Raw genomic sequence first — 20,369 nt, forward strand, 5'->3', positions numbered from 1 at the left:
AAAATCTAAGTGCTGGGCATGGGATACCGCCCTACAAGTTATTGACCAGAAGAGGCCCAGGAGGCACCCAAAGCAATGCTGGCTATTGCCATTGCTCTTGGTTGCCTACCAAACTGAATGGTGAGACTATTGATAAAAACACTACTCACTTTGGTTTCAGGTCATTGATAAATCACTGTCAAACTGACCCCAAAAACTTCTCTCTGTTGGCCAGCTTTCTTAGTGCTGGAAGGGGTTATGCAGGATGCTTGGGAAGAAAAGTCATCAATGGTCTTACCTAGCACTGGACCCTGCATGCATAATACCCACCCAACAGGCAAGTTGTGCCCACTGGTACAACAGAGCCATGATGGTTATGGGGATAACTGATGACTTTATTATTTGATTTGAGGCCTGCTGCATAGGAGGGATTTCATGTCTGGTCCTATAAACCTGGTCAAAAGTCTATGACTAGGGGGATTGATGGTCCTAGAGTGGAACCTCCTGGCGTTTTGATAAATGGCCATATTGTCAAACTGCATTTTTAATATTTATGTTTATACCCATATATTTGTGCTGTTTTCAACCTTTGGTTTCTTTTTGCAGTGGGTAGTGTTTAATGCAAAGATTAATAACTTCCAAGTGCTGAGAATAAGTGAGTGTGAGTGCTCAGCTGTGAATGGTCATCTGTATCAACCTCCCTCATCCATGGCTCAAGCGAACATTGTGGAAGAGTGGGAGGAAAGAATGTAAGAGCCAGAGGATGGGGAAGAGAGCTGTGAAATACTGTCTTCTGGACACGATGCAGCTGATGCACACATCAATTCAAAGCAGCTGTGGTTGCCTGCACAAGACCTGCTGTTGTGTGAAGACTTTTCCTGGGGAGATGCAGCGCTCACAAGCATCTACTCACCCTAGAAAGGAAACTCAGGACAAATCAAAGTAACAATTGCACCAAAGTCCAACTCTGCGAAACAATGAATTAAACATTTTTTTGATTTATTAATTTTTATGTGTGTGAGTGTTTTTCCTGCATGCATGTAAGTGAACCCATGCTGTACAGTGCCCACAGAGGCCTGAAGAGTATGATGGATTCCTTGAAACTGGAGTTACAGAAGGTTGTTAGCCGTAATGTGAATGCTGGGAACCAAATTCAGGTCCTTGGCAAGAGCAGCCAGAGCTCTTAATCACTCAGCCATCTCTCCAACCCCACCAATGAGTTTTTTTTTTTTTGTTGTTCTTAACAGTAGTCTGGGTACAGGGTTATTTACAGAAGCAGGGATGACTCAAAGAGTAGCTGCATCACCCAAAAGCCCACCTCAACATGAATGAGGACCCCGAAAAGCTGCAACCCTGGAGCTTTCTGCATCGTTTGCAGGCAGCTCTATAGTCAGAGAATTCTCTTCCCTGCAGCTTGGCTGGTCACCTCCTCCAGCAATTGCTTACTCCTTTTACAGAGCTGGGGAGGCACCTTTGAGCACCCTGCAAGGTTCCACTTTCCCAGACGTGACATTTTGCTTACTTCTGTAGTTTCAGGAGCCCACCCCCCTTCTTCCTGGAAGGAATGTTTCAATTCAGAGGAAAATTCTATGCATCTGCACAAAATGAAGTCAGTCAAAATTCCAGCATTCAGGGGCTCCTGAGGCTCCTTCCCTAGTTGAGGTGCTATTACCAGGTGATGGCTTTCTTAACTAGTGATGTTAGATCAATGTTAATTAGTATACTTCATTTTAGTAAAACTCAGAAATTTTGCTTTGACAATAGCTCTATTTCTGCTAGCTTCTTTTCAGCTATTTTATATGTATTATTTCTATATGCATTATAAGCCAATAATACAATTTTTGTTTTTATAATTTTATGTCTTTTTAAAAAAATAGGAAAGATGAAAAATGTATTTATAGAATCTTTTATATTAGCCCTCCCAAATTACCACTCTTGGTGCTTCTATTCATAGAATACATACAATTACTGTCTGGAATATTTCTTTTTTCCAAAATGCTTGCATTCCCTACCATCTTCATATTTTATTATCATATATATTATATATAAGCTCAATGATATAATTTAAAAATTATTGCTGGATTTCCAGGTAAGATGTCAGATTAGAAGCATCACTACTGCAATTTGGTGAAAGAAAACAGTCAAGCTAATACATAGTAAGCTCTTATTCTGGGAGAGACAAGGTCTGTAAATGGACTTACTAAAGCAGGGGAAATCACGTAGGAAAGCACGTAGGAGAGCTGAGAATCAGAGCTCAGCTTTAAGCCCTCTTGAATTGGTACTGTGCAGCTGAATTAAGCTGCCCAGGAAAGAGCTATAGAAATTGCAAAGGAAATATTGCTCCTCACACACACTGCATCTGCAGGAGGAAAAGAGGCCATGGTGATGTACAGGGGTCCAACGGAACTATCTGGAAAGGACTTACAACCTCCCCTTGCCCACACACCAGAACCACACAGAACACAGAGGCTGCAGAGCCAAGCTCTTTTGCCACCTTTGCCCCAACACTACAAGGAGCCTGCTAGAGGGATCTGAGAACTTCAGCTTTCAACTCAGTGCAGCTGTGCCAGCAACTTACTCCACAAATTAGTACTGCTTTCAACCTTGGGCAGAGAAGTTTCTTTTCTGAGTGGGCAACAGTTAACACAGATAATCATAACTGATCAACATCCTGAGAATAAGTGATTGGTTGAATGTTCAGCTCTAAATGAGATCATCTATATCAACCTCCTCCTACTGTCCCAAGGCTCAGGGAACATGGAAAGAGAGGGGGCATAAGGAGAGCTGGAGGTTGGGGAGGGCTGCTGTGAAATGCTGTTTTCTGGACATGACATTCACAGCAGACTCATGAACACACAGCAGCTGTGATAACCTGCAGAAGATCAAGTCAGCCGACATTCCAGCATGGACGAGGGAAGGGCTCACAGGGCTCTACCACTAGCTGAGGAGCAGCTGATGGCTGATGGGGAAAGAGGAGACATTTTTCTTTGGGACGTGGCTGTTGGTAGGTTGCCATTGCTCTGGTAGATGGCCCCAATGTGGGACTGAGTTCAGGGACTAGGGATGGAAGGTCAAAAGGAGCCTGGAGATTAAAGAGGATGGGTGGAGCCACTGGAAACTGGAGCATACATCACACAATGATGCTACTTGTCAGAACTGGTTATATGATAAATCACATCTGCTGCTTATTCGTGGTTACTCCAGATGTTCAGTAGTGCCCATCTTTACTAAGTCATTGGGGAAGTTTACACCAGTGCCATGTTGTGTAAAATTTTATCTGGTGTTCTTTGTCTTTATCCCCTCACCTCACACCCAGGCACATGTAGGCAGCACTGACTGGACTGAGTTATAAAAATGAAGAGGACATGGAGGTTGCAGGGGGATATTTCGGGGGGCACAGGAGGAATGGGAAAGAGAGTTAGGGTGGATATGATAAGGTATGTTGTATACATGTGTAAAAATTTCAAAGAATAAGTTTAAACTGTTAAAAAACTATTGCTTTATGCAATTTTCTTTTAAATGCCAAGAAAATAAAAGATAAAATATATTTGTAGTTCCACTTAAGTTTGTGTTTAAATTTTTTTGTTTTATTCATTTTTATTTTATATCGATGAGTGTTGCCTGTATGTGGGTAAGTGCACCATGTGTGTATAATGCCTGTAGAGGTCAAAAGATGGCATTAGATTCCTGGAACTGAACTTGTAGATAGTCATTAGCTGTCATGTGGGTTCTGGGAACTGAACTCGGGACCTTTGCAAGAGCATCCAGTGCTTTTAACCACTGAGCCATCTCTCCAGTCCCAAATAAATACATCTTGACTGCCATTTGCAGGTTTAAAGAAGCTAGTCACTTTTTTCTAACCAATACTACCTATGTACACTTCTATTAGAACCCTTGTCATGGTACACATTAATTATTTTCTAGATATGTATGACCTCAAAGTTAAATAAAATGACATAAATAATTTAAGTATAGCCCAAAGTTAAATGAGAATGACATAAATAATTTAAACAGACTCAGAACAACCAATGAGATAGATGTAGTAATTAAAAGTCTCCAAACTAAAAAGAGCCCAGGACCAGATTAATACAGTGCAGACTTCTACCAAAACTTCAAAGAAGAATTAATACCAATATCCCTGAAATTATTCCATAAAATGGAAAATGAAGTAATACGCCCAGTATCACTCTAGTACCAGAATAAGACAAAGACCCAACAACAAAAAAGAAAATTGTGGACCAAACTGTCTGATGACATAGATACAAAAATTTTCAATAAAATACAAACTGAATGCAAGAATACATCAAAAAGTATCTATCATGATCAAGTTGACTTCATCCTAGGGATGCAGGAGTGGTTCAACATATGTAGATCAATAAATATAATCCACCACATAAACAGATTCAAGGACAGAAATCACACAATCATCTCATTAGATGCAGAAAATGCCATTGACAAAATCCAACACTCATTCATCTTAAAAATCATGGAGAATCGAGGGATACAGGGGATACAGCTCAACATGATAAAGGCAATAAACTGCAAGCCCACAGACAACATGATAATAAATGGAGAAAAAGTCAAAGCATTCCTATTAAAATCAAGAAAAAGACAAGAGAATGTCCACTCTCTTCATTCATGTTCATTATAGTAATTGAAATCTTAGTACTAAAATAAAATAAAATAAAAGTAACAGTAATAAAAACAGCATGGTACTGGCATAAAAGCAGACAAATTGATCAGTGGCATAGAATTGAGGACTTGGATTTAAATCTACACATTTACTGTCACCTAGTCTTTGGCAAAGGAGCAAAAAATACACACTGGAGGAAAGGCAGCATGTTCAACAAATGATGCTGGTCAAACTGGACAGCAGCACGTGGAGGAATGAAATTGGATTCCTATCTCCCACCATGCACAAAACCCAACTACAAATGGATCAATGACCTCAACATAATACCCGATATCCTAAATCAGAAGAGAAAGTAGGGAGTACTTTGGAACTTACAGGCTTAGGAAAAGACTTTCTGAATAGGACTCCTGATAGCACGGTCATTAAGTCCAACAACTGACAGGATCACATGAAATGAAAAACTTCGTATAGCAGAGGACACCATCATCGGAGTGAAGAGGAAACCTGCAGAATAGGAAAAAATCTTTATGAGTTTACCTCTGACAGAAGGTTAGTGTCTCAAATACACATAGAACTCCAAAAAACATAACATCACCAAAACAAACAACCCAATTAAAAATGGGGCAAGGAGATGAACAGGGTGTTCTCTAAAGATGAAACACAAATGACCGAGCGATACTAAAAAATGTTGAATGTCTTTAGTGATCATGGAATTGTGAATTAAAACTACTCTGATATTTAAGCTTACTGTAGTCAGAATGGCTAAGATTCAAAAAACAAATGGTGACAAATGCTAACAAGGTCCTAGAGAAAGGGGAACTCCTATCCACTGCTGGTGGGAATGCAAACTGGTGCAACCACTATGGAAATCACTGTGGAGATTCCTCAAAAAGTTAGCAATTGATCCACCATATGATCCGCTCTTGGGCATATACCCCAAAGATTCCGTACTCTACTACAGAAGTACCTGTTCATTGCTGCCCTTTTCACAATAGCCAGGAATTGGAAGCAATCTAGATGTCCATCACCTGATGAATGAATAATGGTGCTGTGGGACATATGCACAATAGAATATTATTCTGCTCTTTAAAAACAAAATTATGACCTTCCCAGGTAAATGGATGGAACCAGAAATAATAATTCCTAGTGAGGTAACCAAAAGTCAGAAAAACAAAGGTCACATGTTCTCTCTTATTGCTGCATGCTAGCTTTGAAATATCAGATAGGTATGTTGCAATTTCAGAATCCAGAGAGGAAAAAAATTAATAAATGACCATGTCTGGGGGGTGGGGGAGGAGGCTCCCTAGGAGGGGAAATAGAATGCAATGATATAAGGGGAAAGGGGACAACAGAGTAGGAAGGGTGAAATGGGGTGGGGAATGGGAGGGGAGGGCAGAGGAGGGAGCGTGGGGATGGAGAACTAACACCAAAGGCCTTTAGAAAAAGCCATATAGAAACCTACCACTATACTTCTTAAAGTATATACATTATAAAAAGAGATTAAAAGGAGTTACCTTATATCAGGAATACATTGCCCCTACTAGTTACCATAGGCTAACAAAGTAAAAGCCCAACCCCAGGAATGGACTCCTTGTCTTGAAGCTGTTGACCAAGTGTCCCACAGACCCTCAAACAATACTGGTCATTGCTTCTACTCTTGGTCATCCACCAGAACTTCTATTGCTGAAGACACTACAAACATGATCTGTAGAACAAATGAGGAGAAATCAGCTGGAACTGACTTCAACGCCTTATCTCTACTGTCTAGCTTTCATGGTGCTGGAAGGTGCTATACAAACTACCTGAAGAGAAAATTATTATGAGCTTTACCCAGCTGTGAATCCCATAAGCAACAACAACTGGCCTAGAAGACATACCTACTTGTACAATAGTGGCATAGATATTATAGGAGTAACCAACTACTTGACAATTGGACTTAATGTCTGCTTCATAAGATGGAGCCCATACCTGACATTGATATCAGACTAGGAGCCCGAGGTTAGACAGCCCACAGGCTATAGGAGAAGGCCTAATATAACTATTCTGCTAAATAGATATAGTATGAAACTTATTTCTAATGACTTATTGTTATACCCATAGATTAATGCATCTCTCAGCTCTCAGCAGAGAAGCTTTCTTATACAACAGATGGTGATTAACACAGAGAACCATGACTGGCCAACATGCAGAGACTAAGAGGCTGCAGACTTCTTATCCCTAAATAGGACACCTGTGTCAAACTTTTGCCTCCCAAGGTTCAGGAATCATTGTGGAAGAGGGGGCTGAAAAATTGTAAGAGGTGAATGTCCAAAAGAAAATAGAGTTTTCCAGACAGCTGATTTACTCATATGAATTCATAGCAATGCTGACAACATGGGCAAGTCCCACGTAAGCTCAGGCCAGATAAAATCCCAACATAAGACTTGGGGAAGTGTATAAAAATATCCTAACCCTATCCAAGGAACTCTGGCAACCAATGACTGCTGGGAAGGGGGAATTCAGTCTCATTTAAGGGTTAGATTCTTAGTAAGTTGACCAGGCTCCAGTGAATGAATGAACCCACCCAGAAGGGCATTTGGGGACACAAAACCACAAACTTGACTCTATAGGCATATATATATCCCCACGAAATTTCTTTAATATATATAAAGAAATTTTGTGGGGCTGGAGTAGCATAGAGGGGTGAAGATTCAGGAGGGAATCTAAATATGATAAAAATATATTTATGCAATTCGAAATAAATAAAAATAAAATATTGTTCATCATATTAACAGATCAAGGACCAAAAAAATCTATAGAAAATGAAATGCAGAAAAAACACTTAATGAAATCAATAGCCATTAAGAAAAAAGAGTTCTGTTTCCCCTTATCAAATATCTAAACCCCAGCAGTCTTAGCTCCCAGTTCACTGAGGACCCAGACTGACTAAACAAATATTCTTGATTAGAAAGTGTTAGAGGACTGGAGAGATGGCTTAGCGGCTAAGAGCACTGGCTGTTCTTGCAAAAGACTGGGGTTCGAATCCCAGCACCCACATGGCAGCTAACAACTGTCCATAACTCTAGTTCCAGGGGATCTGATGCTCTCTTCTGTCCTCTGCAGGCACTGCATGACACGGGTGTACTTAAGCACATGCAGGCAATGCAGGCATACACATAAAATAAAAATAAGTAATTCCCAATGAAAGAAGTATTCCCAATGAAAATTAAATAAAAAACATTAAAAATATATTTGGAGAAATATATGCAATGTATATACTAAGCAGAGAAATAAACATGACACTAAACTGTTTCCTAAGTAATAAACTAGAAATAGATAATCTATTAAGACCAGCTTTAATTATATCATTCAACATTATTTACAAAACTGAAATCACACAGTGCCAACACACAAGGAACATTACTCAACTGCTTAACTACACTATTAATTGTAAAATTCAAATTAAAATAACAAAATATTCATATGCTAGCTAAAATTTAGAATACTGGTACAAGTATTAACCAAGATGCAGGGAAGTAAGTTTACTCTATCCTGTTGTTGGCAGTGTAGACTGAGTCATTTTGGAATACAACAACTCAATATCTACAAACATATAAAATAGGCATACATCTTGACTCAGAAATTCCAAGTTGAGGAATTTTTAAAAAATATTATTTATTATGTTTTATTTTATGCGTGTGAGTGTATTGCCTGCATGTATGTAAGTGCATCTGTGTCATGCAATGCCCGTGGAGGACAGAAGAGGCTGTAGGATCTGCTGCCATGTGGGTGCTGGGAGTCAAACCCGGGTCTTCTGCAAGAACAGTCAGTGTTCTTAACTGCTGAGCTATCTCTCCAGCCCCAAGTTGAGGAATTTCTAAGAAAATAATACATTAAGTCATGCTTGGTGGTCCATGCCCATATCCTTGAACTTGGGAGGCTATGGCAGGATTGTAAATCTCGAGGGTAACCTGGGCTATAAAGACTCTCTCTCTCTCTCTCTCTCTCTCTCTCTCTCTATATATATATATATATATATATAGTGTATTCATATATAACTAAAACGATTCTGTTTATGATAGTTGAGAAGTGAAAATTTAGATATTACTTAACTTAAGTAAGTAAATTTATTATTGAGTCATACCATGAAGATATTTTCAGATTTGAGAGGAAATATAAGTATGATCATCCCTCAAAAATTATAAATAAAAACATAAAAATAAGCTATGGGAAAAATCTGTGGTATGTTGTCATTTATGAAATAAAATTGGATAACTATGAGCATCCATGCAAATGGAAAGGGATGGTTGTTGGGATACACTTCAAATGGTCAAAATTGGTCATTATGGGGCTAGAGAGATGGCTCAGTGGTTAAGAGCACTGACTGCTCTTGCAGAGGACCAGAGTTCGAGTCCCAGCACCCACATAGCAGCTACAAACCGTCCTTTACTCCAGTTCCAGGGGAATCCGAAGCCCTCTTGTGACCTCAGCGGCATTGCATGACATGGGTGCACTCACGTACATGCAGACAGTACACTCATACACATACACATAAAATAATAAATAAAATATTTTTTAAAAATTAGTTATTATGGGATTGAAAGAGGACACGGGATGGAGGAGGGGGAGTTGGCTTAGGGCTTTCAAGTTTTAGTGTGCATACTTGTATAAAAGCTCCAGTAGCTGGGTGTGGTGGCCCACGCCTTTAATCCCAGCACTCAGGAGGCAGAGGCAGGCGGATCTCTGTGAGTTCAAGGCCAGCCTGGTCTACATAGTGAGTTCCAGGACAGCTGGGGCTACAGGGAGACCCCATCTCAAAAAGACCAAAAAAAAAAAAAAAAGCTCAAGTAACAATGAAAAAAGATTTTTTTTATACAATGACAAAAATATTTCAACATACATTAAAAGTGGAGTATCTATTCCTCTAAAAATCATTTATACTCCAAAAATGTATACCACAAAGAAGCAACAAGAGAATTCCAATTTTTTTCTTGAGAGAAACAAGAATTCTAAAATTTATTTCAATTGTAGAAATGCCAGAAAGTGTCTCATGATACACAATCCAGAGCTTGGACTCTTCCATGGATCCAAATGAATTTTCTTATTTTTAACTGAAGTCTACACAAAATTAAATATTTTTTAATTAAAGGAAAGTCGGGGGTTCTCACTCCTGTCTTCTTTTCTGCAGGATTGCAACACTGTGTTATTGGTTGCCCTGCAAGCTTGTCAGTTCTTTCACTAGCTGGCTCCTCTTGCTCAGTTTTCTGGTTCCTTCCATCATCCCTTCTTGCTAGTTCTTCTTCCTTTCCTTTCTCCTTTACTTCTTCCTCTACTAAGCTTCTGCTCATTCTTGTGCAGAGGCCTGTTTAGAGGCGGCCACTGCTTCCCTTCCCCATCATGAAGATATTGCACAGGTGCAGCCCCATCTGTCACAGTGTGTCTCTCAGCATGCAGTAGTAGACAGCGGCATCGCTCAGGCTGACGTGAGGCAGGACCAAGGTACAGGACTTTCTGTCGGCAGTGATGAGCAGAGTGGCCATGTTATTGGTTATATTTTCTTTTAGAACATGTATCACGTACTCTGGACCCTGAAGGGGAGCCTGTCGGTACCAGTAAACATACTCATTTCCACTAATTGTGGAATGGCTGCAAGGCAAGTGTACACGTTCTCCTTCAGCACTTTCCATTGAATTTGGCTGTGTGGTTTTAGCATCAACCACAATACCTAAGGGGTTGAGAAACAACAGATCAGCTCTGGACTGTGAAATCTTGATGCACTTAAAGGTCAGGTTCATAAACACTTCCAGAACTCTTATCCCTCATCCTGTCTCATACTTGAGCATTGTATTTTGCACATGATAAGAGAAACATTGGTAGCATTTACTCATCAGCTATTCAGAACCACAAGGGCAAAGAAAAAGTGTCCACCTTCCACCACCCTTGTGCTCAGTGATCATAGTGCTCCTTACAGTTTGTGAGTGAGGATATGGCCAGCTGCTCATGCTGATGCTAAGACTTTATGAAGAATCTCGTACACACCAGTTTTTTCCAGCAGTTTGGAAAACCATAGAAGGAGAAATGGAGGCAGCAGATGCATCTCCTTTTTAGCCACAAAAGTCATCCCTCTTTAGGACCAGGATACTTACCCAAAGTTAGGAGAATGGTAAGTCCTGTTACCAACCTCATAGTTCAAGAACAAGTTGAGGTTCCAGGATTCAGACTCAGAATCTGTATATGAGGCTAGATTGGAGGAAGGCTCAAGCAGCAGCCTCAAGCAGCCTTCCTTGTGAGTGGCTCCAGCAAATGCCTCTTGGTTAGTTTATCTCCGCCCCCAGATTAAAATATGAAGTTTAAAAGAAGGCGAGAGTGTTTAGGTTTATGCTGAGATCATTTCAAGGTTCAAACTCAAGTAGGGTGTGTTAGAATGTAGAAAACCAAAGACGATTATACCTTATTTATGGGAAGATTTATAAATAGGATTATATCTTATTTATGGGAAAGGCAAAAGGCAAAATCCAGCATAAATTGATAGTTTGGCGTCCATTGAGCTGGTAGGAAATGTACTTATTCCAGGAAATCCTGTTGAACTTTATGCTAAAAGACTAAGAAGAGACTTTTATTTGTATTGACAATGTACAAGTTAAGAAACAGTAATATATAACTTAACTTTAACAGTTGCTAACTTCTTTTTTTTAGTCAAAAGTACCATAAACTAAGTTAAAATATAAAATGGTATCAGAAAGAAAATATTATTTGCAACATATATAATAAAAATAATTTTATAAGTATATAACATTGCTGTATTCAATTGGTAGGAAAAGATAAATCTAGAACCAGGCTAAGAGCTGCGACATCTGGTGCTCAGATCCACACAGGCTCCTACAGTTGACTCTGGCTCTGACTTGTAGCTGGAATTGTTGGTAACTTCTGGTGCTATGACAGACACTAGTGACTTGCTTGGTGCCCACCACTGTCCTATATGAGCTCCTCTTTAATACTTATTTCCTCATGACCACCTGTGCCTAGGACTGGCGCGCCTCGAAGACAATAAGGAGTAAAGAAGAGATGGGAAGGGATTTGGAGATGGAGATGAAGTGACGCCGTTTGATGGGAGAGAGAGACTTTCATTTCTCAAAAGTGGGAATAAAGATTAAATTACTCCTCCATCTTTGCTACAAAAACTAAACTTGTTGGTTCACTATAACAATAAATATTTGCATTTAAAGTTGAACTGTAGGGGGCTGGAGAGATGGCTCAGCGGTTAAGAGCACTGACGGCTCTTGCAGAGGACCCGAGTTCGATTCCCAGCACCCACATGGCAGCTACGAACCGTCCTTAACTCCAGTTCCAAGGGAATCCAAAGCCTTCTTCTGACCTCAGCATCTTTGCACGACATGGGTGCACTCACATACATGCAGGCAATATACTCATACACATAAAATAAAAATAATAGATAAAAATATATAAAGTTGAACTGTAAATTAATCACATTTCTTATTAATTGTTAAACTGAGGATTGAGCCCAGGGCTTTGTTGAGTGCTAAGTAAGAGCTCTATCCCTGACCTACATCTCCAATCTCCCAATCCAATAGGAAACTTTTTTTTGAGAAAAAAATATCTTACTATGTTGCTCAGACTTGTGCCACTTTGCTGGTGCCCATGAGCCCCTACTTCCTTTCCTAAGGAGTGGGTGCTGCCATTTTCTTCAATGGTGAGCCACTGAGGGACTAGTTGGGATGAAGGAGTTCAGAGAGAGAGGAAAAGGATAACAGAGGCAAATGGGGTGAATATAATCCCAATACAGTGTATGAACATGAAATTGTCAAAAGATAAAAGGGAAAGATGATCTGTAAAAAATCTCGGACGCAGTTGATCTCTGCCTCAGCCTTTGCCAAGGGGCTTACTTACCCTTGCCTTTGAAGCTGTGCACACACTCAAGAAGTGACCATAAAGGGACAGGAGGACAGGGGTGAAAGTTAAGTTCTTTGTGCACTCACTAACAACCTTGCTTCACCCTGGAAAGAGCTTGGAGCTATAGCCCCTTCGACTGACTGTCACAGGAACTTCTCTTAGAACTAGACCAAGTCAGTAATCCAAGGATTGTGTGTCAATCTAAAGATACTTGTTTTTGATGTGATACCTCCCTCTAGTGACAAGGCTCAGTGAAGGGCTTTCTGCCATAGCCTTCTAAGAAAGTCTATGGATTAGTTTCAGTTATTTCAGAAATTTAGAATTTCTAAATTATTTCTGATTTCTCCTTCCTCCCCCCCCTCCTCCTTTTGCTTTCGCTTCTTTTGGTCTTTTTGAGACAGTCTCCCTGTAGCCCCAGCTGACCTGAACTCACCGTGTAGACCAGGCTGGCCTTGAACTCACAGAGATCGCCTGCGTCTGCCTCCTGAGTGCTGGGATTAAAGGCGTGCGCCACCACGCCTGGCTTATTTCTAATTTCTAATTTTTAAGATAGGTTTCCCTTTTCTAGCTCAGGCTAGCTTCTGGTACATTGTGTATCCCAGTCTGGTCTCAAATCCCCATATCCATCTCTTTTCAACCTCCCCAGTGTTAGGATTATATGTGATTATCTCTATGCCCAGCCTAATTTCTCTTTGATATTGACAGAAATATTAACACCCTGTCCAAGCTATTAATAATGTGCAACATCTTTCTCTTTCTCCCCAGGCTCCTTAATATCTGTATAGACAGAGTTGTGGTCTAGGATTCCAAAAATTTCCACAGAACGAAGGACCTATCTGCTGCCTTACTTGTATTTTTTGCCCAGAGAGAGACATTTGTAATCAAATAGGTAGAAAGCGCACAACTATCTTATGATAGATAATAAAGTTCCCAAGCTTATTTCTTGTAAAAAAAAAAAAAAGAAAGAAATAGAAATCAGTAGCAGTGGTATCGGAGTTTGCCATTTTTCTCTAAGACTAAAGTTAATATACCCCTTCCTTTGCAGCCATTAAAAATTTTAGGACCTCCAGTATATTGTTTAATGGAAATATTGTTCTTTAAATGGAAATATTGTTCTTTAAAGAAAGCAATTAACATTTTGCTTTTGATTTGTGTGTGGTGTATCACCTTTACTAGAATGAAGTAATTTTTCTCCCATTTCCAGTTAGCGAGGAACTTATTTCTTTGTTGTAAATAAGTGATGATTACTTATGAAGGAAGCATGCAGCTATTGAGATGACAACATTTTGTGGTGGAGTTCAAGAAAATGGATATAAATGTTGTAGAGGAATATGTTTTATTATTAACTTGAAATGAATTAAGATATATGCAGGTCACTTAAATGAAATACAGGAAAACTTTAGTTTGAGACAAGGGAATTTTGATTGATTTCAAATTTTTCTTTATATTTTCAAAATTGTCTTAATGAACACATGTTAATTTTATAATAAATTTTTAAAAATTCCATTTTTTTTCAGGCCAGCCAGAAAATGGCCACCCAAAAGACTCTAAGGTACATTTGGAGCATTTTAGGAAGTAGGACAACAGGGGAATCCTACGATCTTCAGGGAAGCTGTCTTCGCTTTTTACACATCCGCTTAAAACACCCCCGCTTCTCCAGAATACGTTACAGTCAGTGCAGACTGTCCAGGGTCCTCCTAAATTATCTTAATTCATGTAAATTAAATGTATTTGACTAATTCATAAAGCAATCAATTGCATTTGTTAATGGAGTATCATGTGATGCCTCCCAAGTGCTGGGACTGAAGGCATGTGCCATGCCCAGCCTTTAAATTGTTTTGCATCCTCCCAGTCCCCTTCCAACTCCTCCCATGTCCCCCCACTCCTTCTTAATTTCTAGTCCTCTTCTTTAGCATTGTTACATATACATATATTTATATATATGCACACACTCACACATATGTAATGCACTGACTCCATTTAGTTGGTGCTCATGTATATCTGTGTTTAGGGCTGTCCTCTTAGGATTAGATAATCTCTCAGGGAGCTTGTACCTGGAGGAGGTCACTTTTTAAATATTCTGCACCATATAGTACTTGTCTTTATGTATCTGGTTTATTTTACTTTTAACATAATGCTATTTAGTTCCTTTTATGTTGTAAATGAAAAAGTTTCATTCCTTTTTATGGATGGACAGTGTTCCATTGTGTATTGGAATCATATTTTATTTATTCATCAGTAGACAAATCCTGAAATGGTTTCCGTTTCCTGGTTATTGTGAATAGTGCTTCAATAAATATGAGTGTTCCATATGTCCCTTTAGCCTATATAATTTTTTTAAATGATTTTTTTTGAGACAAGGTCTCCCTGTAGCTCCGGCTGGCTTGGAACTCACTATGTAGACCAGGCTGGCCTCAAACTCCCAGAGATTTGCCTGCCTCTGCCTCCCAAGTGCTACAATTAAAGGTATGGGCTGCTACTCCTGGCTAGCCTATAGATTTTATTTCTTTTGGATGTATATGTACTAAACAAATTGCCTAATCATAGACTTTAAGAACTTCTGGAAACATCCATACTATGATGGGTACACTAGTTTACATTCTCGTTAAAAGTGTGTAAGCATTCCATTCCTTTACACCCTCAATAGTACTTGCTATCCTTTGTCTTTTGGTAACTTCTGTGAGGTGATTTACTGGAGTGAGGTGATATCTCATTGTGACTGTGTTTTCCATTGGTCTAGTGGTGAGGCTGATCATTTTTTAAAAAATATTTATCTTTTAGTCATTTGTGTGTATCTTTTGAGAAATTTCTACTTAGTTCTATTTCTATTTCCTCTTTCCCTTTCTGAAGAGGGTCTTTTTGTGTATCTCAGGTTGGCCTCAGACTCATGATGTTTCTGCCTCAGTCTTTTGAGTGCTGGGATTGCAGGCACGTGCCACTGTGCCAGGCTTTATTGCCCCTTTAGAACCTGGATTACTTGCTTTTGTATTATTGAGCTTTTGCAGTTTCTTACATATTCTGGATACTGGCCCCTTGTTAAATATGTAACGCACAAGTGTTTTCTCCTGTTATGTGGGTTGTTTCTTCATTCTGGTGATTATTTCCCTTGCTGTACATAAACTTTTCCGTTTGATGTAACCTCATTTGCCAACTTTTGTTTTTATTTCCTGTGTTTTGGGGGTCCTGTCAAAAAATTCTTGCCTATTCCAATACCTCAAAGTATTTCCCCTATGTTTTCTTCTAATTGTTTCATAGTTTCAGGACTTACATTGAATTCTTTAATCTATTTTGACTTGTTTTATATCTTTGGCATATGTATATAGTCATTTATCCCTGTACCATTTACAGAAATGACTATCCTTTTTCCTGGGTGTATTCTTTACACTTTTGTAAAAATTCAGTTGCAGAACTTTTATCATAGATGCTAAGGAGATATTCAAAACATCATAGCACTGTTTCACACAGGGTGTATTTATATTACAAATAATGTGCATATATATGGAAATGTGCATAATATATGGATTACTAATGTCATAAATTTTCATGATTTGTATTGGATCTTTAATAAAATGTCCTGATAACTTGTTTTTTTTTCTTTTTTAAAAAATATTTTATTTATTATTTTTATTTTATGTGTGTGTGTGTGTGTGTGTGTGCATTGCCTACATGTAGGTAAGTCCACCCATGTTGTACAATGCCATGGAGAACAGAAGAGACTGTTGGATCCCCTGGAACTGGAGCTATGGACAGTTGTTAGCTGCCATGTGGGTGCTGGAATTCAAACCCGGGTCTTCTGCAAGAATAGTCAGTGTTCTTAACCACTGAGCCATCTCTCTAGCCCCCAAGTCCTGATAACTTGTATTAAATGTATTATTCCTTAAAAAAATCAAATGGTTGGAGATATTTGGGTTTACTTGTGAGCTCTCTATGCCATTCCATCTCATGTGTCTGTTTTTATTCCAGTACCATTATGTTTTGATTACCATGGCTTTATGATGTATTTTAAATACAGGTAGGGCAATATTCTCTGATTTATTTAGGCTCACTGTTCTTTAGGCCATTGTGGGTCTCTCTCTCTCTCTCTCTCTCTCTCTCTCTCTCTCTCTCTGTCTGTCTATGTGGTTTTAGCTTTTAAAATATTATGTAAAGAATGTCATTGTGGGGCTGGAGAGATGACTTGATTAAATGTAGATACTGCTCTTGCAGAAGATGAGAGTTCAGTTCCCAGCACCCATGTCAGGCGGCTCATGACTGCCTATAATTCCAGCAACAAGGGATCTGACACCCAGTTTTGGCCTCTTCAGGCAATGAACTCATGTGTGAAAACCCACACTCATATACACACAAAATTTTAAAACTTAAAAAAAGAGGGGCTGGAGAAATAGGTCAGTGTTTAAGAACATTGGTTGCTCTTGCAGAGGACTTGGGTTTGGTTCCCAGCACACATATGGTAACTAACAATGGTTCCCTAACTCCAACTCCAGGGGATCCAACACCCTCTTCTAGCATCTGCAGGCATTGTTTGACACAGATGCACTTACATTCGAGCAGGCAGAACACGCACACACATAAAATAAAAAATTTATTAAAAAAAGAATGTCACTGGTATTTCTGCAGGGGTTGTAATGAATGTAATATGAACATCCTAACAGCATTAATCTTTGTAATACATAAGCATAAGGTGTCATTCCATTTTTTTCCAGCTGGTCCAGAACTCACGGAGATCCCCCTGCCTCTGCCTCCTGATGGCTGGGATTAAAGGTGTGTGCCACCGAGTTAAGCGTTCATTCCATTTTTGTGTGTGTATATTCTCGGGATTCTTTTGAAGTTTTTAGAAACACTTTGTATTTATTGTTGTTTAATGTGTGTGCATATATGCACATGTGTGAGCAGGCACATGCTTGCCATAGTATATGTACAGAGATCATAGGACCAGAGAATCACTTTCAGGAGTTGGTTTTCTCTTTCACCATGTAGGTCCTAGGAATCAAACTCAGGTCCTCCGACATGGCAGCAAGTGCCTTTCCCTCTGAGCCATCTTGCTGACCCTAAAGGCGATATTTTTATAGTCACAATTGTTATATCTCTGCATTAATTTGAGCGTATAGTAAAGCACTGTAACCCAAAATGTGGTCAGAGACAAAAGTGTTGCAGGAGCCCCAGATGCAGCTTTGAGTACGGGCTGCAGGTGTCTGTGCGACATTGTGAATCTGCTGCACAGAAGTACAAGCCTGAGTCGCCTGATCGTGTAGCTGTTATTTGCAAGGAGATCTGTTTAACCTTTGTATGCAGGAGCACTGTGAATCTTCCATCCTGTCTTCTGTCCACATTTGAACGAATGTCTGTTAGGAGAGTAAGACCTTTTCCTCCTTCTGTCTTGTACCAAGGGAAATAATTAAATGCCACGTTTGTGTAACTGCAATTGATAACAGCGGTTTCTTTCTCCCAGACATTCAGGCTGGAAGGACTCTGCACCACAGTTTTTTCCTGGCCGCTCACCCCTGTTGAGATAGTAAGGATGAGTTACTGGGTCACTTTCAGAATTTACATTTTATTTCAAGAGGATCTGCAGGAAACTTGGTGGGTGGGCTATCAGAATGGCCTTCCTCTGTTTCCCCAGATTTGTGGAGACCCTTTCCGGAAGCCTGGGGCTGACTTACAGTTCAGATGAAGGCAGAGGAGCATGGACACGATGTCCAAGGACTTCTCTATTCTTCTTCCCATTTTGAATCAACAATGGTCTATGCTTTCTGGGAAAATGAACATTCTACTTTAAACGTGTTCCTGTCCTTTCTTATCTCTGCTATGAACCAATAGGAGACAAACTCTTCTCTAACCACAAACATGGGGTTAAACTGAATGAATGTTTTCTCTCCATGTGAAATGAGGTGCTGCCATCTTGTGTGCAGATCTCTGCTGAGGAATCATTGATACAACTCACACATTCTGTTTTTGGAGGTGAATGTTTGCCACCTAGAGACACGTCTTACTTCACAAGTAGAAATGAATATTTTAGGGACTATACTGCAGAACTTGCCTTTAAATTTTCAATCCTGTAGTGGTTCTTTATAAGGTTGAAGACCTTGATATTAAAAAAAAATCTGGCTGCACAAAGTAAAACATACCTAGAGACTTTAAGAACTAGACTAGAATGAAAACACGAAGAATGCTGTTCATTGATAACATCTGTACCACATTTATACACAAACAAGTGCCCATCTCGTATAGAAACAGTCTTCTTTACCATCCTGGTAAGGTCAGTTCTGTGTTCTAAGCTTCAGAGATATTAAGGAAGTTCTTACCATTGGTGTTCTCCAGAGCGCTAAGATAAAAGGATTGAGGAGCTGCTGGAAACACATATATGAGGAAACCGATGCTTAGATAATGGCCCCAAAGATGCTTTTTACCTTGAAATGGTTTCTCCGGGATCACTCTAGAAAGTCTTAGACAAAAGACCCCCAGACATTTAATTAGAAGTTCAGATTCTTCATTTTCACATTTATATTTGAAGAAGGGAAAAGGTAAAGTCTTCAGAAAGACCATCAGAGCTACTCATTTGGATTTCTTAGGCCCTTCTTGGTCCCAGACTAGAAAACGGCTGAATTTCTAGTGCTTCTATTAGAGATATCATATGTAACAGGAAAAATCAATGACGAGTAAGAGACGTAAGTGGCTTCACTCTTCTCACTGAAATGTAGCAACCAGAGTAGAGAAAAATGTCTGGAAGAGTTTGGAAATGTTGGCAGCTGTGGAAAGTTCTCTGTTTGACTAAGGTTTACAGAGGGTGTTTCTAACCAATTTTATAAAATGCATTTTCTATCATTGGTTATAAATCTCCTTTGGGAAAGTTAGTGTTGTATGTGTTGAATTTTCCATTCTTTACTCTCATTAGGATTAGCTTAAGTTAATTGTAAGAGGTGGATTTAGAACAGAGGAGGGGTAAATTAGACTTACACACTCAAAATACTTAAGTAAAAGCTCAAATCAAGTGCACAGTGAAGTTTATAGGGAAGGTTTCCTTCTACTGGGGAAGTGAATGAAATAGCACGGGCACTTAGCATTGAAGTTTTACCCCAGTTCTCTAATATTCAGTAGAGTTACAAAATGTTAGGGCATGGTTTATGGTTTATGGACAGGAAAAAACCCCAGTATTTTATATTAAGTTCATAAGAATTTATCAAATATTTAATAACACCAGAAATAACTAATTTAGAAAGGAACTAGGAAAAGAAAGTCTTATTTTGTCAAGCTTTTGGAGAATGTGCATGTTTTAGTCCCAAAGAGATGCTTCATGATTGTTTTCTGAAGTAGAAGCACTATTTAAATAGGGAAGCTCATCCATGTAGACTAGTCATCTGCCGACTGGTAATTCTCCCTGTCTAGCAATTCTCAAAATAATGAGATACACTATTACATGCTTTTCAACTACCAAGTACACAACGGACTCTGATAGAAGAATAAACAGATCTTTTTACCTGACAGCTTCAATGCATTTTCTCAACTGTGTATATTTAGAAGTTGTTTTGATATAGCAGGGCTCCGGTGGATAGAACTACAGGAGATGATAACACATATACAGATGAATTTAATATATAATATATATATGGTTTTTGAGAATTTCATACCCAAGTATTGTATTTGCATCATTTCTGCCCCTTTCATTCCCCCACCATCTCCTACCCTGTTCCCCACTGTGCTCTCTCAAGTTCTTAGCCTCTTAATTGACTATTACTGTTATGTACATACATTTACACACATAAATTTATAACTACGCACATATATAATATGCATATATGTATACATATAATGCACTGAGTCCATTTAATGGTGCTTGTGTGTGCATGTGTTTAGGGCTGAACACTTGGGA

At 39.1% G+C, this 20,369-nt stretch overlaps 1 long non-coding RNA gene and 1 gene segment (V, D, J or C); both read right to left on the reverse strand.

Annotated features, from left to right (window-relative positions):
- Positions 1 to 20,369, reverse strand: part of LOC103739486 — a 478,332-nt gene that overhangs the window by 355,748 nt on the left and 102,215 nt on the right.
- LOC115071494 lies at positions 10,041 to 11,032 on the reverse strand. Its single transcript, XR_003850582.1, has 2 exons — positions 10,738 to 11,032; positions 10,041 to 10,102 (listed from the first exon to the last, which is right to left on the reverse strand). It is a non-coding gene; the product is annotated as an uncharacterized LOC115071494 (long non-coding RNA).

This window comes from Nannospalax galili, unplaced genomic scaffold, assembly GCF_000622305.1.
Source record: "Nannospalax galili isolate Female #2095 unplaced genomic scaffold, S.galili_v1.0 scaffold1119, whole genome shotgun sequence".
Classification (NCBI taxonomy): Eukaryota; Metazoa; Chordata; class Mammalia; order Rodentia; family Spalacidae; genus Nannospalax; species Nannospalax galili.